The sequence below is a fragment of the Rhinoraja longicauda genome, chromosome 1 (assembly GCF_053455715.1).
Source record: "Rhinoraja longicauda isolate Sanriku21f chromosome 1, sRhiLon1.1, whole genome shotgun sequence".
Classification (NCBI taxonomy): Eukaryota; Metazoa; Chordata; class Chondrichthyes; order Rajiformes; family Arhynchobatidae; genus Rhinoraja; species Rhinoraja longicauda.
In genome coordinates this window covers 28,867,796-28,889,278 of record NC_135953.1, presented here as the reverse complement: position 1 = coordinate 28,889,278, position 21,483 = coordinate 28,867,796, and positions in this window count along the sequence as shown.

The following is a 21,483-nucleotide window of genomic DNA, read 5'->3' as shown; positions in this document are numbered from 1 at the left end:
AGTCCCCCCACGCTGGGACCACATTGTCTTCCCCTCCCTCCCTCACACTCATCGTGGGTCAATCGCGAGGCCCCACCACTGCCGAGCTTCCTGCCGCCATTAAGGCCCCCGCCGTCGCTGAGGCTCCCGTTGCCGCAAGAGGCCCACCACCTCCTGGGCTCCTGTTGTTGGCGAGGCTCACCCTGCCGCCGAGGCTCCTTTGGCCCAGACAGGCCTTACCGCCAGGCTTCACCGCAGTCCCCTGGGAGGCCTGTGGGGCGGTCGGCAGTGCGGTTGTTTGTCGGGTGGATCGGGCCCGCGTGGCTCATCTCGTTATCTTGTGATGATGGAAAATGCTTGCAGTGCCAGTGGTGAGTCACTTAACAAAGATACTGGAATGCACTATCAGGAGTGTGTAGGCTGATTCCCCTCTCACACAATATACTTGTGGTCATGATTAATCAGAAGCACTGCAGCAACAGCTTAGTAAACACTATGGCGACAATTGGTCAGTCGCCACAGTGTTTACTAGGCTGTTGCTGCAGTGCTTCTGATTAATCATGACCACCAGTATATTGTGTGAGAGGGGAATCAGCCTACACACTCCTGATAGTGCATTCCAGCACCCATCACCCTTTGTATGTACATAAAAGAAATAAAACTCTTTGAAAATTACCACATTCGCTTCCCATTTCTATCCCGAAGAATCCTCCCCAATAGCTTCCCTAATACTCACGTGAGGCTCACTGGCCTATAATTCATTGGATTCTGTCGATTATAGTTTAGTTTTACTTTTAGAGATACAGCATGGAAACATGGCCTTCGGCCCACTGCATCCGCACTGACCAACGAACCTCGTATATTAACACTATCCTACGCACACTGGGGGCAATTTACAATTACACCAAACGAATTAACCTACAAACCTGTTCGTCTTTGGAGTGTGGGAGGAAACCGAAGATCTCAGAGAAAACCCACGCGGTCACGGGGAGAACGTACAAACTCCATACCGACAGCACCCGTAGTTGGGATCGAAACCGGGTCTCTGGTGCTGCAACTCTACTGCTGCGCCACCATGCCATCCAACATATGTGAGCTCTCTTCTTAACCAAAGAAAAACATTTGTTTCTCTCCAGTCCTCTGGGACCTACAAACATGGCCAGAAAAGCCACAGTAAAAATAATGACTTTGAGTATGAAAATTGGGTATGAGACATACAATTTTAAAAAATGGCCAATGTTGAGCATTCTTGTGGCATGAATATTACTTGACATTTCTGACCTCATGTTGAATGTTGTCCTGTTCTTGTTGCATGCAGTCTTGGAACTCCTCATTTGAGTTTGTGAACAGAATTGAATTTGTGCATTTATCAGTACAGATGCTCCCCGACTAACGATGCTTCGACTTACGATATTTTGACTTTACAATGGTGCAAACGTTGGGCAACGGCAGCAACCCATAGCTCGCTTCCAGCCACGTGATCAGGTGTATTAAATACAGTTCGACGTACGATATTTTCGGTTTACGAAGGGTTTATCGGAACGTCACCCCCATTGTAAGTTGAGGAGCACCTGTAAACATCTTCACTTCTGACCTTATGATGTAACGGAAATCATGGATGAAACTAGTGAAAATGACTAGACACATGACATCGTCCTGAGGAACTCCTGCAGTGTTGTCCTGGGCTGTGATGAATGCACTCTAACAACCACAACCACTCCTTTTCTGCAACAGATGATTGCTGCATATTAACACTATTCTACATACACTGGGGACAATTTATATTTATACCAAGCCAATTAACCTACAGACCTGTACGCCTTTGGAGTATGGGAGGAAACCGAATATCTCGGAGAAAAGGCCCGCAGGTCACAGGGAGTACGTACAAACTCCGTACACACAGCACCCATAGTCGGGATCGAACCCTGGTCTCTGGCTCTGAACGGGAACAACTCTACCGCTGCGCCACCGTGCCGGCCACCGTATGTGAGCTAGCTCTTGTGTTAAACAGATTATAACCTACTCATCTTCCTTATCAATTTTAAAATTTCTGACAATGACTGTCATGTAACCACTCAGATTCATTGTGTTGAAGGCTGTGTTGAATGGTTCTGATGAAACCCAGGCTGGGAATCAGTGAGCAGATTACTGTTGTACAAGTGCTGCTTGATGAGACTGTTAACAACAACTTTCCTCATTCTGCTGGTGATTGAAAATAGACTGACCTTTAGTGGAAGCCTCACTGAAAGCATGGAAGCACGTCACATTTTGTGAAGAAGGGTCTCAACCCGAAATGTCACCTATCCATGTTCTCCAGAGATGCTGCCCGACCTGCCGAGTTACTCCAGCACTTTGTGTCCTTTTGCATTTCTCACTTTCACTGTTGCACACAATGGGAAAGTTTCAGTGAACATTTGAAAATGTAGCTGTATTTTAGGCGTGTCAATTGGCCTTTGTAAATGGCACCTAGTGTGTAGGGAGTGGAAGGGAAAGTGGGATAACATAGAACTATTGTGAACGGTTTATCAATTGGCGGCATTGATTTGGTAGGCCACAAGGCTTGTTTCTATGCTGTATCTCTAAGTGAAACAAAACTAAAAATGTATGTGCCATTTATGTGCCCCCTATAGATTGATAAACTGGGGCAATAAAACGACACGGCATCATACGATAAGATACGATAATGTGCACACAAAGTTAAACCCCCTTCCCAGTTCTCCCACTAGTCTCCCTGTCTCCGACTACATTCTATCTTTGCCCCGCCCCCTCCCCTGACATCATTCTGAAGAAAGGTCTCGACCGGAAAAGGTCACCCATTCCTTCTCTCCAGAGATGCTCAGAAATGCTGCCTGACCCGCTGAGTTACTCCAGCATTTTGTGTCTACCTTCGCTCAAAGTTAATGCACATTGAAGCTTCGGTATCTCAGAATCTGAAACCAAGCAGTCTCAGTTTTTAGGCAGAGAGATCTATTTAAATAAGATGCTAACCTGACAAAGTATTGGGAATCTTAGTTTTTCAGGCATATTCTTGAGGAATTTATTTACTTATCTCCAGCAATGGTCACTTGCTATAACTGCCATGGTCTCTCAGGTATTATTGTCAGAAATAAACTTGTCCAGTTGAGGATGGAAGTCCAGACCATGGGCTGGATCAAGCAGGCTGTGCAGTTATTTTTGAAGGGAACTGCAAATATTTAACCGAACCCAACTCAGTTCAGTCCATGATGTGTTGAATGACTGGTGCCACTGCATCAACCTTCCTCCTGTGCTTGGAGTCTAGCTGGCAAGCCCAATCTTACTGAAGAAACAAGCTTTTCCATCCGAAACCAGCCAGAACTGGTGTTGGAACTGGGACTATTTTGATTCATTTGACACTCCCAGCCAGATTGAGTAAATGGGTAAAGTTGTTCAACTATTTTTGTTTACCTGCACTATGTTATTTTCAAGAGTCAAGAGTGTTTAATTGTTATCTATATACTAAAACTCTCGTTTGTTATCTTGTTTGTGAACTTTAGCCAAAACGGGTACATGATGGAGTGACAATTTTAGGCCCACCTTACTCACCATTGTCACTTTAGTGATAATGCAAGTAGTTTTATTGAAATCGGTCTTATATTTTTTAAGTTATTCACATTTTAAAGTTTAAAAGGAGGGGAGGGGGAGGGGAGGAGGGAGGAGGAAGGGAGGGAGGAAGTGGGGAGTGGGGGAGAAGGGAGAGGGAAGGGGGGGTTAAGGAGAGAGGGGAGTGGGGGAGGACAGGGTGCTGCACCAATACAGGAGAGGTTTGGGCCCAACGGGTCCACTTGGTCTAGTACCTTTTAACAATGAAACATTTAAATTCTTACTTGCAGCAACATTACAGGCCCATAAACACAATACACAGAGATAATACAAATTAAACAAAAATGCAATAAATCAATAACCCCAATAACAGTGCAACCCCCCTCCCCCCCCTCCCCCAAAGTCTTCAGTACAACCAAAGACAGTCCATAGTTCATTGTTGAGGTTAGTGTGTATTGTGTTCAAGAGCCTGATGGTGGTTAGGAAGATGCTTGCTGGTCAGGTTTACGAACTCCTGTACCTTCTTCTCAATGGGAGGAGCAAAATGAAAGCATCTCTGGTGGTGAGGGTCTTTGATAATGGTAGCCTTTTTGAAAAGACTCCTCCAATAGATCCCTTCAATAGTGGGAAGGTTACTAACCACGAAGGACTGGGCAGTGTCCATCAATCTCTGTAATCTCCTCTCTGGTGAAACCCTTGAAACCCGGTCATTCGTGTTGCCAAACCAGGCCGTGATACAACCTGTCAATATGCTCTCAATGGCACACCTGGTGAAATATTAGCAAGTATTCATTGACATATCGAATCTCCTCGATCTTCTCAGGAAATAGAGTCATTGATCGGCTTGTTTTATGATTGCATCAATTTGCTGAACTTCAGAGATATGTACGTCTAGGAACTTGAAGCTGTTGACTGTCTTCACCCACCGATGAAGACAAATATGTGGATCCATGGATTTCCCCTTCTAAATTCAACAATCAGCTCTTCTCTCTTCCTGCCGTTGAGAGCAAGGTTGTTGTTCTGGCACCATTTAATCTGAAGTTCAACCTCCCTTCTGTACTCTGACTCATCATTACCCGTTATTTGACCAACATTGGTGAAATTGTTGGGCAAATTTAAAGGTGGTATTGGATCTGTGTCTGGGTACACAGTCATGGGTACAGAGTGAGTAGAGCAGGGGACAAGGAGGAAGTGTTTTTGTCAGTTCATACCGATTACGTGGTGTTAACGAGGAAGCCAAGGATCCAGTTGCAAATGAATGAACAGGGACCCAGTTCCCTAACTCTATTGAAAGTTTGGAGGGGATGATGGAGCTGAATGAGGAGCTGTAGTTGATGAACAATCCATGCAATTCAGCGCAGAGTGGAGAGCCTGCAAGATCACATCCCCCGTTGATCTATTGTGCTCGGAGGCAAATTGCAGTGGGTACAAATCCTCACTGAGGTAGGAGTTAATATGTGTAGGAAAATAACTGCAGATGCTGGTACAAATCGAAGGTATCACAAAATGCTGGAGTAACTCAGCAGGTCAGGCAGCATCTAGGAGAGAGGGAATGGGTGACGTTTCGGGTCGAGACTTGAAATGTCACCCATTCCCTCTCTCCTAGATGCTGCCTGACCTGCTGAGTTACTCCAGCATTTTGTGATACCTAGGAGATAATATGCGTCATAACCAAGCTTATGATAACCAAGACCCGGGTTCGATCCCGATTAAGGGTGCTGTGCGTATGGAGTTTGTACGTACTCCCTGTGACCTGCGTGGGTTTTCTCCAAGATATTCGGTTTCCTCCCACACTCCAAAGACGTACAGGTCTGTAGGTTCATTGGCTTGGTATAAATGTAAATTGTCCCCAGTGTATGTAGGATAGTGTTAATGTGCCGGGATCGCTGGTCGGTTTGGACTCGTTGGGCCGAAGGGCCTGTTTCTCCGCTATATCTCTAAACTAAATTACTGGGAAAGCATGATGGGAAAAATGGCCAACATAGGATGTTAGGATAACCAAGCTTATCTTATCACTTCATTACCGCGGATGTTAGCGGCACCAGTCAGTACTCTTCTTGGGCATAGCTATTATTGATGCCCTATTAAAGCAGGGGGGAGCATCAGACCTTAGTAATGTAAGGTTGAAGATGTTCAAAGATGTTCATCTCCAAAGACGTACAGGTATGTAGGTTAATTGGCTGGGTAAATGTAAAAATTGTCCCTAGTGGGTGTAGGATAGTGTTAATGTACGGGGATCGCTGGGCGGCACGGACTTGGTGGGCCGAAAAGGCCTGTTTCCGGCTGAATATATATGATATGATATGTTCGCAACAACTTCAGCCAGATTTTAAGAATACAGACAGATATACCAACAGGGCTGGACATTTTCTGAGGGTTCACCCTCATGAAGGATTTTCTGATGAGGTTTTCTCCCTTTCAAAGCACGCAGAGAATTTATCGAGCTTGTCTGGGAGTGATGTCTCACTGTCGCTTGAGCTGCCACTTGGTTTGGATGGAGTTACTCACTGGTTTCAACAGAGTTGCTACATATTCACCATGCCAATTTATTACAGTCAAGAGTGTTTAATTGTCATATGCACAGGGGAATGGATCATTAACATTCTTATTTGCTGCAGCTTTGTAGGCTAATTATCACAACAACACGACAACGAAATATTCAATGAAGAATAATACACTAAATTATCACGTACTTGGTATTCATGCCTCAATAGTGCATGTCAAAGTATATTGATGAACCAGCACAAATTCGACAAACTTTCGTTGCTGAGGTAGAGTTGTGGTTAGGGGTGTACAGTGTGATTCAGGAGCTTGATAGTTGATGGGAAGAAGCTGTTCTTGAATCTGGTGGTTATAGATCTCATGCTCCTGTACCTTCTTCCAGATGGTAGCAGCGAGATGAGAGCCTGGCCTAAGTGATGTGGGTCTCTGATGATATGAGCTGCCTTTTTGCGGCAATGCCGTGGGTAGATGCCTTCAATGGTGGTGAAATCAGGATACATGAGTGTCCATGTTAAGACCAGCACTTTCTGAAGTCTCCATTGGTCTTGGTCGTTTGAGTCACTGAACCAGGCCTGGATGCAACCAGTCAGTATGCTCTCCATCGTGCACTTGTAAAGAGTATACGATGACATGCCAAATCTCCTCAAACTTCTGAGGAGATCTAGTGAATGCTATTGGGCTAACTCTTCAATCGATGTGAATTATATTTGGATCCGTGCCAGACAAGACTGAACACAACTTACTTACCTTTTATCCGAGATATCATCCGAGATGTCCTCATGCTTTAGGGAACCCACTTCTATCGCGGATGAGGCCCTCACACATGTCTCCTCTGTATCCCGTAGTTCTGCTCTTGCTCCCTCTCCCCCCAGTCGCAATGGGGACAGAGACCCCTCATCCTCTGAGAAAGTTTTTTTTCACACAGAGAGTGGTGAATCTGTGGAATTCTCTGCCACAGAAGGTCAAGTCAAGTCAAGTCAATTTTATTTGTATAGCACATTTAAAAACAACCCACGTTGACCAAAGTGCTGTACATTTGATTAGGTTCCAATAGAAAAAAAAAAAATGAAAACATACAGTAGCACGCAAACAGTTCACAAGGTAGTTGAGGCCAGTTCATTGGCTATATTTAAGAGGGAGTTAGATGTGGCCCTTGTGGCTAAAGGGATCAGGGGGTATGGAGAGAAGGCAGGTACAGGATACTGAGTTGGATGATCAGCCATGATCATATTGAATGGCGGTGCAGGCTCGAATGGCCTACTCCTGCACCTATTTTCTATGTTTCTAAGTTTCTATCCTCACCTTTCACCCCATCAGCTGTCGTATACAACATTTCATCCTCCAACATTTTTGCCACCTCCAACGGGATACCACCACTCATCATATCTTCCCATCTCCACCCCTTTCTGCATTTCACAGAGACCCTTCCCTCTGCAACTCCCCGGTACACTTATCCCTTCACACCCAAACCACCCCCTCTCCAGGTACTTTCCCCTACAATTGTAGGACATGCAACACCTGTCCTTATACCTCCTCCCTCGACTCCATCCAGGTCCATGACAGTCCTTTCAGGCGAGACAGATGTTCACTTGCATTTCCTCCAACCTCGTCTACTATATCCTTTGTTCTCGTTGTCGGCTCCTAAATATAAGCGAGACCAAAAAGAAAATTGCTGCAGCTGGGGAAAATCTGCAATGCGCCCAGAATAATAAAAATACTCAGCGTATCGGGCAGCATCAGTGGGGAGAGAAACAAAGACAATATTTCAGGTTTTTGATCACAATTCAAAGTGGAAAAGTTACTTTAATGTAACAATCTTTAAACAAACACGAGAGCAGCAAAAATGGGGAGGAGGTAGGTGTGTTCCAAGCCTTGAACATTGGGTTTGAAGGTGGTGAAAGACCAAATATTGCATCTCTTATACTTTCATTGGGACGGGAAGAGACTTGGAGGCAAAGGAAACCTTGACTAATAGAGTAAATCATTTTTTTCAAAATCTTTTTGTCGAAAACTGCTCACTGTCATTTCAAAGTTATGGTGCATGAAGCAAAACAGAAAGATTAATACCTAAATACCTAAATTAATAGAACAAAATTGACACCTCCATTGATCTATCTTTGGAGCAGAATAATGAAACACCTTGACATTTTGTATCCAGCTAAACAACTGATTCATCGTGCTTGTCGCCTACTACTCTAACAAATTACCAACTTAAAGCTGTCTGCACAGCAGGTGAATTTGCAGTAACTCAGTAAACAAAAGTTTGGGTTCGAATTAACTCTTTGCTCTCCTTGATGAAGAGAGATAGTTCTCAGTTTAAACTGTTATCTGGCAATTGAATCATCCTCCCACAAATAGAGAGCAGTGCTGAACTACGATCTACCTCATTGGTGACCCTGGGACTATCCTTGATCGGACTTTGCTGGCTTTACCTTGCACTAAACGCTATTCCTATACACTGTAAATGGATCAATTGTAATCATGTATTGTCTTTCTGCTGAAGATAGACACAAAAAGCTTGAGTAACTCAGCGGGACAGGCAGCAACTCTGGAGAGAAGGAATGGGTGACGTTTCCGGTCGAGACTCTTATTCAGACTGGTTAGGGATAAAGTAAATGAGAGATATAGGCGATGTGGGGAACAATGAATGAAAGATATGCAAAAAAGTAATGATGATAAGGAAACAGGCCATTGTAAGCTGTTTGTAGGGTGAAAATGAGAAGCTAGTGCGACTTGGGTGGGGGAGGAATAGTGAGAGAGGGAATGCCAGGGATATCTGAAGTGAGAGAAATCAATATTCACACCACTGGGCTGTAAGCCGCCCAAGCGAAATATGAGATACTGGTCCTCCAGTTTGCATTTAACTTCTCTCTGATAATGGAGGAGACCTAGGACAGAAAGGTCAGTGTAGGAATGGGAAGGATAATTAAATGTTGGTTCACTCGGGCTGAGTGAAAGTGTTCCGCGAAACAATTGCCCAGCCTGCGTTTGGTCTCGCCGATGTATAAGAGTCCACATCTTGAACAACGGACACAGTAGATGAGGTTGGAGGAGGTGCAAGTGGACCTCTGCCTCACCTCAAAGGACTGTCCCTGGACAGAGTCGAGGGAGGAGGGAAAGCGACAGATGTTGCATCTTCTGCAGTTGCAGGGGAAGGTACCTGGGGAGGGGATGGTTTGGATGGGAATGGTCTCTGTGGAAGGCGGAAAGGATTGATGGGAAAATGTGGCTAGTGGTGGGATCCCATTGGAGGTCGCAGAAATTTCAGAGGATTTGCAACAAAGGTTTTTCACTGTACCTCGGTGCGCGTGATAATAAACTAAACGGTATGGAACTAAAGGATCCCGACCTGAAATGTCATCTATCCATCCCCTCCATATATGCTCAGTTCAGTTTAGTTTATTGTTCCAATTCACCTCTACCCCATTGCGGAATTTGGACTTTGACCAAGGCACTGAAGTGCTAAAATGTGCGACAATGCTGAGAACTATATTCTGCACTCTGTATCTTAGCATTTGCTCTACCTACTGTGCTTGATTTTGAACTGATTTTAACAATGCATGGTTAAAAACAGCTTTTTACCGCGAGTAGTAGCTCTACTCAATAACCAAACGTCTGTCGTCTCTTTTTGCTCTGGTTTATTTCACACACATGTTCAAACCGTAATGATGTATTCTTAATGTTTTAATGTTTTATGCTTATTCTTAATTGTTTGCTGTATGTTCGTGTTGTTACTTGCGAGTGGAGCACCAAGGCACATTCCTTGTATGTGTACATACTTGGCCAATAAACTTATAGACAATAGACAATAGACAATAGACAATAGGTGCAGGAGTAGGCCATTCAGCCCTTCGAGCCAGCACCGCCATTCAATGCGATCATGGCTGATCACTCTCAATCAGTACCCCGTTCCTGCCTTCTCCCCATACCCCCTCAATCCGCTATCCTTAAGAGCTCTATCCAGCTCTCTCTTGAAAGCATCCAACGAACTGGCCTCCACTGCCTTCTGAGGCAGAGAATTCCACACCTTCACCACTCTCTGACTGAAAAAGTTCTTCCTCATCTCCGTTCTAAATGGCCTACCCCTTATTCTTAAACTGTGGCCCCTTGTTCTGGACTCCCCCAACATTGGGAACATGTTTCCTGCCTCTAATGTGTCCAATCCCCTAATTATCTTATACGTTTCAATAAGATCCCCCCTCATCTTTCTAAATTCCAGTGTATACAAGCCTAATTGCTCTAGCCTTTCAACATATGACAGTCCCGCCATTCCGGGAATTAACCTAGTGAACCTACGCTGCACACCCTCAATAGCAAGAATATCCTTCCTCAAATTTGGAGACCAAAACTGCACACAGTACTCCAGGTGCGGTCTCACCAGGGCCCGGTACAACTGTAGAAGGACCTCTTTGCTCCTATACTCAACTCCTCTTGTTATGAAGGCCAACATTCCATTGGCTTTCTTCACTGCCTGCTGTACCTGCATGCTTCCTTTCAGTGACTGATGCACTAGGACACCCAGATCTCGTTGAACATCCCCTCTTCCTAACTTGACAGTCATTCATTCATTATATCTGATCTGTTTGGATCGCGTGCAAAACAAAGCTTCTCACTATACCTCAGTACATGCGACAATAATAAACCTACAAGGGGAGCGAGGAATTGAAATCTCTCAAAGAGTATGTTTGGTTGTTCCTGAAACCTGTCTAACTCAGGAACATTAGCTACAGTTTTTCCCCTTTGCTAATTGAATTGACTTTTGCGGGTTGTCTTTTGTGGAGCAGCTTCAGCAAGACTGAAGTAGTAAAATCAAAGTCAGATTCATTTCACTTTTCCCTAGCAGTACATGTATTGTGCAAAAACTGATGGAGAACTGGTTTGAATAGAGCTGTAATCTGATCTGTACTGGTCAGTACACGAGTAACTACCTGATGCAATAGGGAAAGAATCTGAAGAAGTGTCTCGACCTGAAACATCACCCATTCCTTCTCTCCAGAGATGCTGCCTGTCCCGCTGAGTTACTCCAGCATTTTGTGTCTTGCAACAGGGAAAGAGTGATCTTCAGAATGCTAACTAATTCAACTTTCAGGAGACAATGGGCAGAGTTGGAAGAAGTATAAATGATTTATGAATTGCACATTTGTTTTTTTGCTCTAATTGATAAATGTTGATTCCAATTTTGCCATCCCTCTTCTTCTACTTTCTAATTAAAATCTTTATTTTCCAACTATTGATGCCTTTAGGTGTGCGTCAGTTTGTGTTTAAGAAATGTGCACAAAAGCAGTATATTAAGCATTACCCCAGCTCCTTTCGACGCACATATTCGACCAAAAAGAAATTATCATTCCAAAGCCTCGAGTCAAGATTGTGAAGTTGTAAACATCGCCAAATTTGTATTCTGAACTCAAAGTTCTAGTGGCATCTGGTGTGTAAAGAGCAGGTTGAGCAACAATATATCTCTAACAACATATCACTTGAGCTATAGAAACATAGAAAATAGGTGCAGGAGTAGGCCATTCGGCCCTTCGAGCTTGCACCGCCATTCAATATGATCATGGCTGATCATCCAGCTCAGTAGCCTGTACCTGCCTTCTCTCCATACCCCCTGATCCCTTTAGCAAAAAGGGCCACATCTAACTCCCTCTTAAATATAGCCAATGAACTGGCCTCAACTACCTTCTGTGGCAGAGAATTCCACAGACTCACCACTCTCTGTGTGAAGAAATGTTTTCTCATCTCGGTCCTAAAAGACTTCCCCCTTATCCTTAAGCTGTGACCCCTGGTTCTGGACTCCCCCAACATCGGGAACAATCTTCCCGCATCTAGCCTCTCCAACCCCTTAAGAATTTTATATGTTTCTATAAGATCCCCCCTCAGTCTTCTAAATTCCAGCGAGTACAAGCCCATGATGTAATGAAATCCAAATGGATAATATCGAAATCTGTCACAGTGAGATGGATTTGTGGACAAAAACTAGCCAGACAGCAAACAAAGCAAGGGAGATAGCAAATGAACACTTGAAATTGATCAGTATGAAACTGATGCCTGTGAACTTAAATCCCTTTTTTTGTGCTATGAACAAAGCATGGCATATAATTTCTGTCAGGTATGATAAAGTGATGTAATGACACTGTCAGTAAATGTGTTTTAGACATGGTACATTTTATTCCTCATGAAACAGCACAGCACAGAAACATGTCATGCAGCCCAAAATGTCCGTGTTGAACAGATGACAAATAAAACTAATCCCTTCTGCTTCTATGTGCTCCATATCCTTTCATATAAAAATATTCATATGCCTATCAACAAGTCTCTTAAGCACAAAATATCAGATCTACTTTCACCAAACTCATGGAAGCATGTTCCAGGGCCACACCACTTTCTGTAAAAATTTGCCCCACACACCTCCTTAAATGACTCCCTTCAACTGCAGGCCTTAAAAATGTGCCCTCTAGTCTTTGACATTTCCACCCTGAGTAAAATGTTCTGCATGTCTCCCCTATCTAGACTCTCATAACTTTATGAGCCATAGATCGGCAATTCCTCTATCTATCACATTACTCTATCTTTGTCTCTTGTACATAGAGTACCTGTGCCACATTCAGATAACCTATCTACGTCTCCCCTCATCCTCCGACACCTCTGGTCGAGCATAATTTGTTTCCACCCCAATTCTCTGGATCTGTGGCTGCAAGTGAGACCAATGGGGCATCCATAATCACTGCTGCAGTTGAGGCAGTAGGTGTCAGGTGAGTTGGGTTGGTCAATGCAGGAAAAATGTTCCCAATGTTGGGGGAGTCCAGAACCAGGGGCCACAGTTTTAGAATAAAGGGGAGGGCATTTAAAATTGAGGTGAGAGGGAACTTTTTCACCCAGAGAGTTGTGAATTTATGGAATTTTCTGCTACAATTTAAGAGAGAGTTAGATAGAGCTCTGGGGGCGAGTGGAATCAAGGGATATGGAGAGAAGTTGGGCACAGGTTACTGATTGTGGATGATCAGCCATGATCACAATGAATAGCGGTCCTGGCTCGAAGGCCGAATGGCCTCCCCCTGCACCTATTTTCTATGTTTCTATGAGAGCCAGGTTGTTGTGCTGGCACCATTTGGTCAATCGGTCGATCTCACTTCTGCACTCTGACTCATCACCATCTGTAATTCGTTCAACAATGGTGGTGTCGTCGGTGAACTTGAAGATGGAGTTCACACTGTGTCCGGCTACACAGTCATCAGTATAGAGAGTAGAGCAGGGGGCTGAGCACACAGCCTTGAGATGCTCCCTTACTGATTGTTAATGAGGAAGAAGTAATTCTGCCAATTTGAGCAGACTATGGCCTGTGCAATGTCACTTAGCATCCTGTCCTCTGAGGAATCATGTTTCAGCCTGTCCAACCTTTCCCTAAAGCTATAGCTCCTCACAGACAATCTTATAGACAATAGACAATAGGTGTAGGAGGAGGCCATTCGGCCCTTCGAGCCAGCACCGCCATTCAATGTGATCATGGCTGATCATTCTCAATCAGTACCCTGTTCCTGCCTTCTCCCCATACCCCCTGACTCCACTATCCTTAAGAGCTCTATCTAGCTCTCTCTTGAATGCATTCAATGCATTCAATAAAAGATATATGAAAACAGTTTTTTTCAAAGAATTGTCGTGGGTGCCTTGAGCGTACTACAAAGGGTAATGGTGGTGGCAGATACAATCACAGTGTGAAAGAGACTTTTGGATAGGCAAACATGCAAAGTGGATAGCAAGAAATCATTCATTTATTTATAATGAATGGTCTCTTGCTATCCACTTTGCTGCTGTAAAAACTGTAAATTTCCCCAGTGTGGGACGAATAAAGGAATATATTATGCAAGGAATAGAGAGATATGGATCATGTGCAGGCAGATAAGAATTCGGCAAATGATGCCAAGACAAGGGCCTGGTCCTGTGCTGTACTCTTTCATGTTCTATTGATCTATGTTCTCTGACAGTCTTTCAACTCCTCAGAGATCTTTTCTGTACTTTTTCCATCTGAATCACATCTTTCCTGAAGCAGGTCGACCAAAACTGAACACAATACCCTAAAAGCGACCTCACCAATATCTGTTACAACTGCAGCCTAATGTCCCAACTTCTATTCTTGACTGATAAAGGCCAGCCAGCATGCAAAAGCCTTCTTCATCACTGCGACTACCTGTGACGCTACTTTCAGGAAACTAGGAAACTCTTCTATAAAAAGGTCCCTCTGTTCTATAGTGTTCCCCAGGGCTCAACCATTCACTGTGTAAGTGTGCCCTGGTTTGAGTTCCCAAAATGCAACCCCATATTTATCTGAATTAAACTCCATTTGCCATTGCTAGCTGATCAAGATCCCACTGTAATTCTTGATAACCTTGTTCACTGTCTATTGTACCACCTGTTTTAGTATCATCTAAAACTTCCAAATTCTGTTTAGATAACGTTATTAGTGCCTCCCCAGTTGTTTGAGGTGGCTCCTGCAAATATTCCTTGTCTCAGGAGCATACAGGGAGGCAGAGATCAATGCTGCATGGTAAACTGTAAACATTTTGCTGGGCCTGAGGTCTTGAGAGTGTAATGGCCCAAACAATTATCTTCCAAGTTCAGGTTGAATTTATCCTGGGTTGGCTGAAACTAGTCAAACCTCCTAAAGCAGTGCAACTCAACATTCTATTAAACCTAGATAAACCTTTTGAATAACATTACATAAAATATTTATAGAAACTACAAAATAATTTTTGGAGCCGGATCGGCACGGTGGCGCAGCAGAGGAGCTGCTGCCTTACAGCGCCATAGACCCGGATTTGATCCTGACTACGGGTGCTGTCCGTACGGAGTTTGTACGTTCTCCCTGTGACCTGCGAGGGTTTCCTCTGGGTGCTCCACTTTCCTCCCAGACTCCAAAGACGCACAGGTTTGTAGGTTAATTGGCTTCGGTAAAATTGTAAAATATCCCAAGCGTGTGTGTAAGATAGGGCTAGTATGTGGGGATCGCTGGTTGCTGCAACTCTGGAAGCACTGATAAAGCCAATAAGGATTTCTACTTCTGGTTCTGGTTCTGGTTGATTACTGCGCAAACACCTCATAAGTGGTTATCTCGCGCAGGTCGGAGTGAGTAGAGCAGTGATTAAATTTTGAAGTGGGCCTTTTTGACCAAGTTGAGGAGACCTAGTTGCTCAATCCTCTTTTTAAATGACTGGACACTGGGAGTGGCATGTGTGTTGGGTGGTAACATATTCCATTCCCTTATCGTCTGAAGGTAAAGGGAATATTGGGAGCAAAGTTTATTGAAATTCAGCGAGTTGATGATGTATTTTGTCTCGTTTCATGGCAGTTGGTGCTCTGGGATGACGAGAGATTTGATGGCGTGATTTTGTGAATCTCTTTGTAAACTGCGATAAGTCTTAGCCTGATTCTGTGGAGCTCTAGGGTATCCCATCCGAGAGAGGTCAGCGTATTATTCACGCTTGATTTGTGCTTGTGGTCATTATAAACAAAGCGAGCAGCTCGGCGTTGTACTTCTCCAGGGTGATCTTGTTGTTGTTGTTGAAAGGATCCCATACAAGCTCCACAATACTCCAATTTGGGCCTGACCAAGGACTTGAGCCTTACGAAAGTCCCGACCCATGTCCCGGAGGACTACAAATCAAATCTCCTGTGCAGTGTGAATGGCAGAGTCAAAAATGTTGCAATCCTCTGAAAGAACTCATGTGGCAAGAACAAAAGGAAGGGATACAAATTGGCAATGGAACCCTTCTCCTGTTGAAATGCATGGAATTTGACCTTATCAAAACCTCAAAGGCAACATTCTCAATTGGAACAATGACGCCTGTTAAATTTGGTCATTGTGCAAGCAAGAGGTGCAGAGATGTTAAAACCACTTATGCCATGACAGGGGCCTAATGACCGTATGCTGACAAAGCTATCCAATATTCAAAACTTTAAAAAATATTTGAAAATCTTCACTACATTTGACATTTAAAAGGTATTTCAAATTTAAAAGTAGAAAGTTTTAAAATACCTTAAAATTGAAACACATAAATTCTACAAAAAATATACAATTTTGAACTAGCTAAATGCACTTATTCAATAAACACACTCATTTAAGTTAATTAAAAGGATCTTATAGAAACTTACAAAATTCTTAAGGGGTTGGAGAGGCTAGATGCAGGAAGATTGTTCCCGATGTTGGGGAAGTCCAGAACAAGGGGTCACAGTTTAAGGATAAGGGGGAAGTCTTTTAGGACCGAGATGAGAAAGTTTTTTTTCACACAGAGAGTGGTGAATCTGTGGAATTCTCTGCCACAGAAGGTAGTTGAGGCCAGTTCATTGGCTATATTTAAGAGGGAGTTAGATGTGGCCCTTGTGGCTAAAGGGATCAGGGGGTATGGAGAGAAGGCAGGTACGGGATACTGAGTTGGATGATCAGCCATGATCATATTGAATGATCGGTGCATGCTCGAAGGGCCGAATGGCCTACTCCTGCACCTATTTTCTATGTTTCTATGTTTCTAAATCAATCTGATGAGTATTTTCATTTTTTCACAGCCGCACCTCTCATGAAAATGCATGGAGTTGCTCAACCTGTACCCAAACAATGCCGAAAACCTCCCAATTTAACAGCTGCCAAACTGCAATGAAATTGGTGCTGCCTCAAAAGTTGGAGCCTTTACAGAAACACCAGGAAGTTGAAGACTTCCGTGTCATGTGGATGGCCTTTAGCATGCTTTGGGTTGTCAGTTTGGCTTTACCCCAGCAGGGTTTTGCAATTCTGTACAGAATACAGAGCTTTATTGTCATTCGATACCGAGATACCGAACGAAATTACATTTTCCAGCAGTCACAGAACACCAAAAAAAAAGAGAACACAAGACACACGACCCCAACACAAACATCCATCACAGTATTCTTTGCATCGTTCTGTCTGTCTGTCCGTCCGTCCGTCCGTCCGTCCGTCCGTCCGTCCGTCCGTCCGTCCGTCCGTCCGTCTGTCTGTCTGTCTGTCTGTCTGTCTGCCTGCCTGTCTGTCTGTCTGTCTGTCTGTCTGTCTGTCTGTCTGTCTGTCTGTCAAACTCTCTGTCCGTGTGTATGTGTGTTTGTGCACACCATAACTTTGGTGCTTCGCACAGCCAAAACGGTACACCGTAGCACCACAATCCTTGCACCACGTTACTCACCATTATCCCGGGCATAATGTCTAACATTCAAATTGAACCTACATTCAGGGGGAGGAGGGGGTGGGGAGGAGAGGGGGTGGGTGAAGGGGGCAGTGGGGGTGGGGGAAAGAGGGGGTGGGGGAAGGGGTACAGTGGGGGCAGGAGAGAGTGGGGGTGGGGAGGAGGGGAGAATGGGGGTGGGAAGGAGAGAGTGGTGGTGGGGGAAGGGGGGTTGGGGGAGAGTGGGGGTGGGGAGGAGGGGAGGGGGGAGTAGCCAGGGGTGAGGAACGGGGAATGGGGTTGGAGGTAGGGCTGGGGGAGTGGGGGTGGGGGCAGGGGAGGGACAAGTGGGGGTGGGGTAGGGGGATGGAGTGGGTCAGTGGGGTGAGGAGGGGGGGGATAAGGGTGATTGAGTGGGGGGGTTGAGGGTGCTACACCAATACAGGAGAGGCTTTGGGTCCAGGACTCACTCAGTGACACCCTCTCCCCTTCCCTGTCCCCCCTCTACGAGGAATGTGCCCAACGGGTCCACTTGTTCTAGTATAATATAAGCGTTCCCTGTTTGGAAAGTATGTATGAACCATGAGGTCTACTCCCGGGTGAATTCCAAGTCTGTGGCTTTGAAATTGAGCACAATGATACGATACAATACGATACGATACGATACGATACAACTTCATTTATACCGGTGGGAAATAGGTCTGCCACCAGTCAAAAGATATAGTTCCAAGGCATTGAAAGTGTCATGTGCATTATAATAATAATAATGATGAAATTTAAGTGACCAGTTTTTGAACAGTACATATGTAAAGTTGCACAAACATGAAATTAAATTAGTAAGTGCAAAAGTCCAGGATGAAGGATGTGTAAAGGTGGGGGGAGAGGGTCAGTCTACCCCACGACAGAAGTGGGAGGAGTTATACAGTTTGATAGCTGCAGGGAAAAAGGATCTCCTGTGGCGTTCTGTGCTGTGCCTTGGTGGGACCAGTCTGTTGTTGAAGGTGCTCCTCAGGTTGACCAGTGTGTCATGGAGGGGGTGAGATGTATAGTCCAATACGCCCCGCAGTTTGAGGAGCATCATCCTTTCCATGACCACCTCCAGTGAATCCAACTCCACTCCCAGGACAGAGCCGGACTTCCTGATGAGCTTGTTGATTCTGTTGCCATCCGTGGACTTTGCCCTACAACCTCAGTTTCGTCAACATGATAATCATAAACCAACTCAGCAGGTTAGTCAGCTTCTCTAGAGGACATTTAGTTAAGTTTAGTTTAGTTTAGTTTAGAGATACAGCACAGAAACAGGCCCTTCATCCCACCGGGTCTGCACCGACCAGCGATCGCCACACATTAACACTATCCTACACACAACACACTAGGGACAATTTTTACATTTACCAAGACAATTAACCTACAAACCTGTACGGCTTTGGAGTGTGGGAGGAAACCAAAGATCTCGGAGAAAACCCATGCAGGTCACGGGGAGAATGTACAAACTCCGTACAGACAGCGCCCGTAGTCGGGATCGAACCCGGGTCTCCGGCGCTGCAAGCGCTGTAAGGCAGAAACTACCGCTGCGTCACCGCGCCGACCTAATAGCTGCCGCTGAATAGGCGATATTTTGGATCAGATGACTTCTTCAGATTTCTTCATTCCGAGGGTAACGAGTTATGGAATTCTCCACCAAGAGATCAGAATTTTTTTAGATATCAGGGAAAATAGTTAGGGCAGGAAAATAGTGCTAACACAATGATCTGATTGAATGGCCTACTCCTGTTTCTATTTCTTGTGTTTTTTTAATGTTCTTATTTGAGACAGGAGCTGGGGGGAGAAAGATGGCAGAGAGGTGGGACGGAACAAAGTCAGGCAAGTGATCGGTGGACTCAGGTGAGAGGTGTTTTATTGGCAGATGGTTGGACAAAGATCAGAGATGAAAAGACAAAAGGCTGTGAGATAGGAATAAGGAGAGAAGAGGCATTAAATGTGAAGCCAAAGAAAGGGATGTAAGTGGAGGGGGACATTTAGGAAGAGGAAAAGGGGCAGGATTATGGTAGAAATGCATGTGCATCAGTAATGATCTGTCTGACAAAGTAGGGCACAAAGTGCTGGAGTAACTCAGCAGGTCAGGCAGCATATCTAGAGAACATGAATAGGTAACATTTTTGGCCTGAGATACTTCTTCAGAAGATCCAAAGAGAAGATGAACTGACTGAATGACCTACTCCTGCTTCTATTTCTTACGTTGAGGCACGAGCAGGGCAATGGAAATCTGCTGCTGATCTGTCAAAGTAAAAGCACTGTTGAAATCAAATGACTCTTCCAACTGCCTGGTTGTACAAATGTAATATCTCTGGTGCTTCACAGAGGAGGGTGACTTTGCAGGGATAACATGGGTTGTGCTAAGTTTACACAGGCAAAAGAGCAGTGTCATCATGATTAATCATGAAGCAATACTCAATGCAGGTCGCAGGTAAAACTAGAAACCCTAACAATAAAACATGATGCAATCGTGATATACAGTCTTGATTACTGATCATTTCCGTCATGTGATATAAAAGCCATATACCAATGAATAATGACAATACACCAGAAAACATTCCTGTATATTAGAGGTCTTGTGTTAGTCCAAAGAAACGTCACCCATTCCTTCTCTCCAGAGATGCCGTCTGTCCCGCTGAGTTACTCCAGCATTTCGTGTCTATCTTCAGTGTTAGTGCAAGTCTTTAGTGTTGAAGCATTAACTAATTACCCAACATTAAAGCAGGAATAGTAGCAGCATTTATATTCTCTGTCCCAACAACTAATATAATTCCACTTTCGGTATTACAAGCTATCTGAAATTAATGAGAGATCGAGGAGCATTGTCAGGTTTTTGCCACAGTATTTTCTTTGCTTATCATCTGAGGAAAAATAAATATGTTTCTACGTTGCCATGACGTAACAGACAGAATTACAAAATCCGTGGAGCATGGAAATTAGAGATCAGAGATGGTGAGATCATTATGATAAAGCATAGGATTCAGCTGCTGAGAAATTAATGCGGTAGTTGTTCAATGAGCTCAATCTTGCAAAAACTTATTTTCTTAAACCATCAAAAAACATTTCTTGTGTCGGAAGGAACTGCAGATGCTGATTTAAACCGAAGATAGACACAAAATGCTGGAGTAACTCAGTGGGCCAGGCAGCATCTCTGGAGAGAAGGAATAGGTGACATTTCGGGTCAAGACGCTTCTTCAGACTAGAGTCAGGGGAAAAGGAAACAAGGTTCTGTAGAGAGATATAGAATAAGTGAATGAAAGATATGCAAAAAAGTAACGATGATAAAGGAAACAGGCCATTGTTAGTCGTTGGCAAGGTGAGAACGAGAAGTTGGGTGGGGGAGGGATGGAGAGAGAGGGAATGCAAGGGTTACTTGAAGTTAGAGAAATCAATAATATTATTGAGTTCCTCCAGCATTTTGTGTCAAAAAAACATTTCTTCATTATTTCCGGTTTTTTGTAAAACTTATAAAATTTCACCTCTGACTTCATTGCCTTTTAAAAAAACAATGTGCATATTCCTTATTCAAATGTCTGCTTCTTCCAATTACAGAAAAATCTGGGAAATTATCATGGAGTCCTGGAGATGCAACACAGAAGAAAGATATTGGATCATCATATCTGTTGCTCAAACCCACAGACAAACTTTATTTTCTATAATCTTCTGAATTCCCTTTTCTCAAATATTTATCTACCTTCTGGTTAAAATTATTCAATTACTGCCAAATTTCTCAGTGTTGGAACCCATCTGCCGAGAAAGCAAGATGATATCTCTTCCAGGTTATTTTGCCAATGCCATCTGTCACCTCTGATGACCATTCAACTGAGGAGATAATTTTCTCCAGCTACTCTTTTCAAGATCTTGCATCAGTTTAAAACAGGTCACCTCTTATTTTTCACTGTCGCAAGGAAAGGAGTTCTTTAATTTTGCATCTTCTCCTCCTCCATCTTCAGCCTAGTCTCCAGTAACACAAACTTATACGACCCCATTTTTAAAACCTTACATATTTTCTGGTCCCAAGAAGGAAAAGAAGGTTGTCAAGCTGGAAAGGGTACACAGAATAGGGTTATGAGGGAGAGATTGATCAGCCATGATTGAATGGCGGAGTAGACGATGGGCCGGATAGCCTAATTCTGCTCCTATCACATATGATCTTATGAAATACTCTTTAGCCAAAGTGTGTGAAATGCTGGCTAGAAACTAGACCGCACCTAAAGTTGAAAAACCAGCAGGACAACTGGGT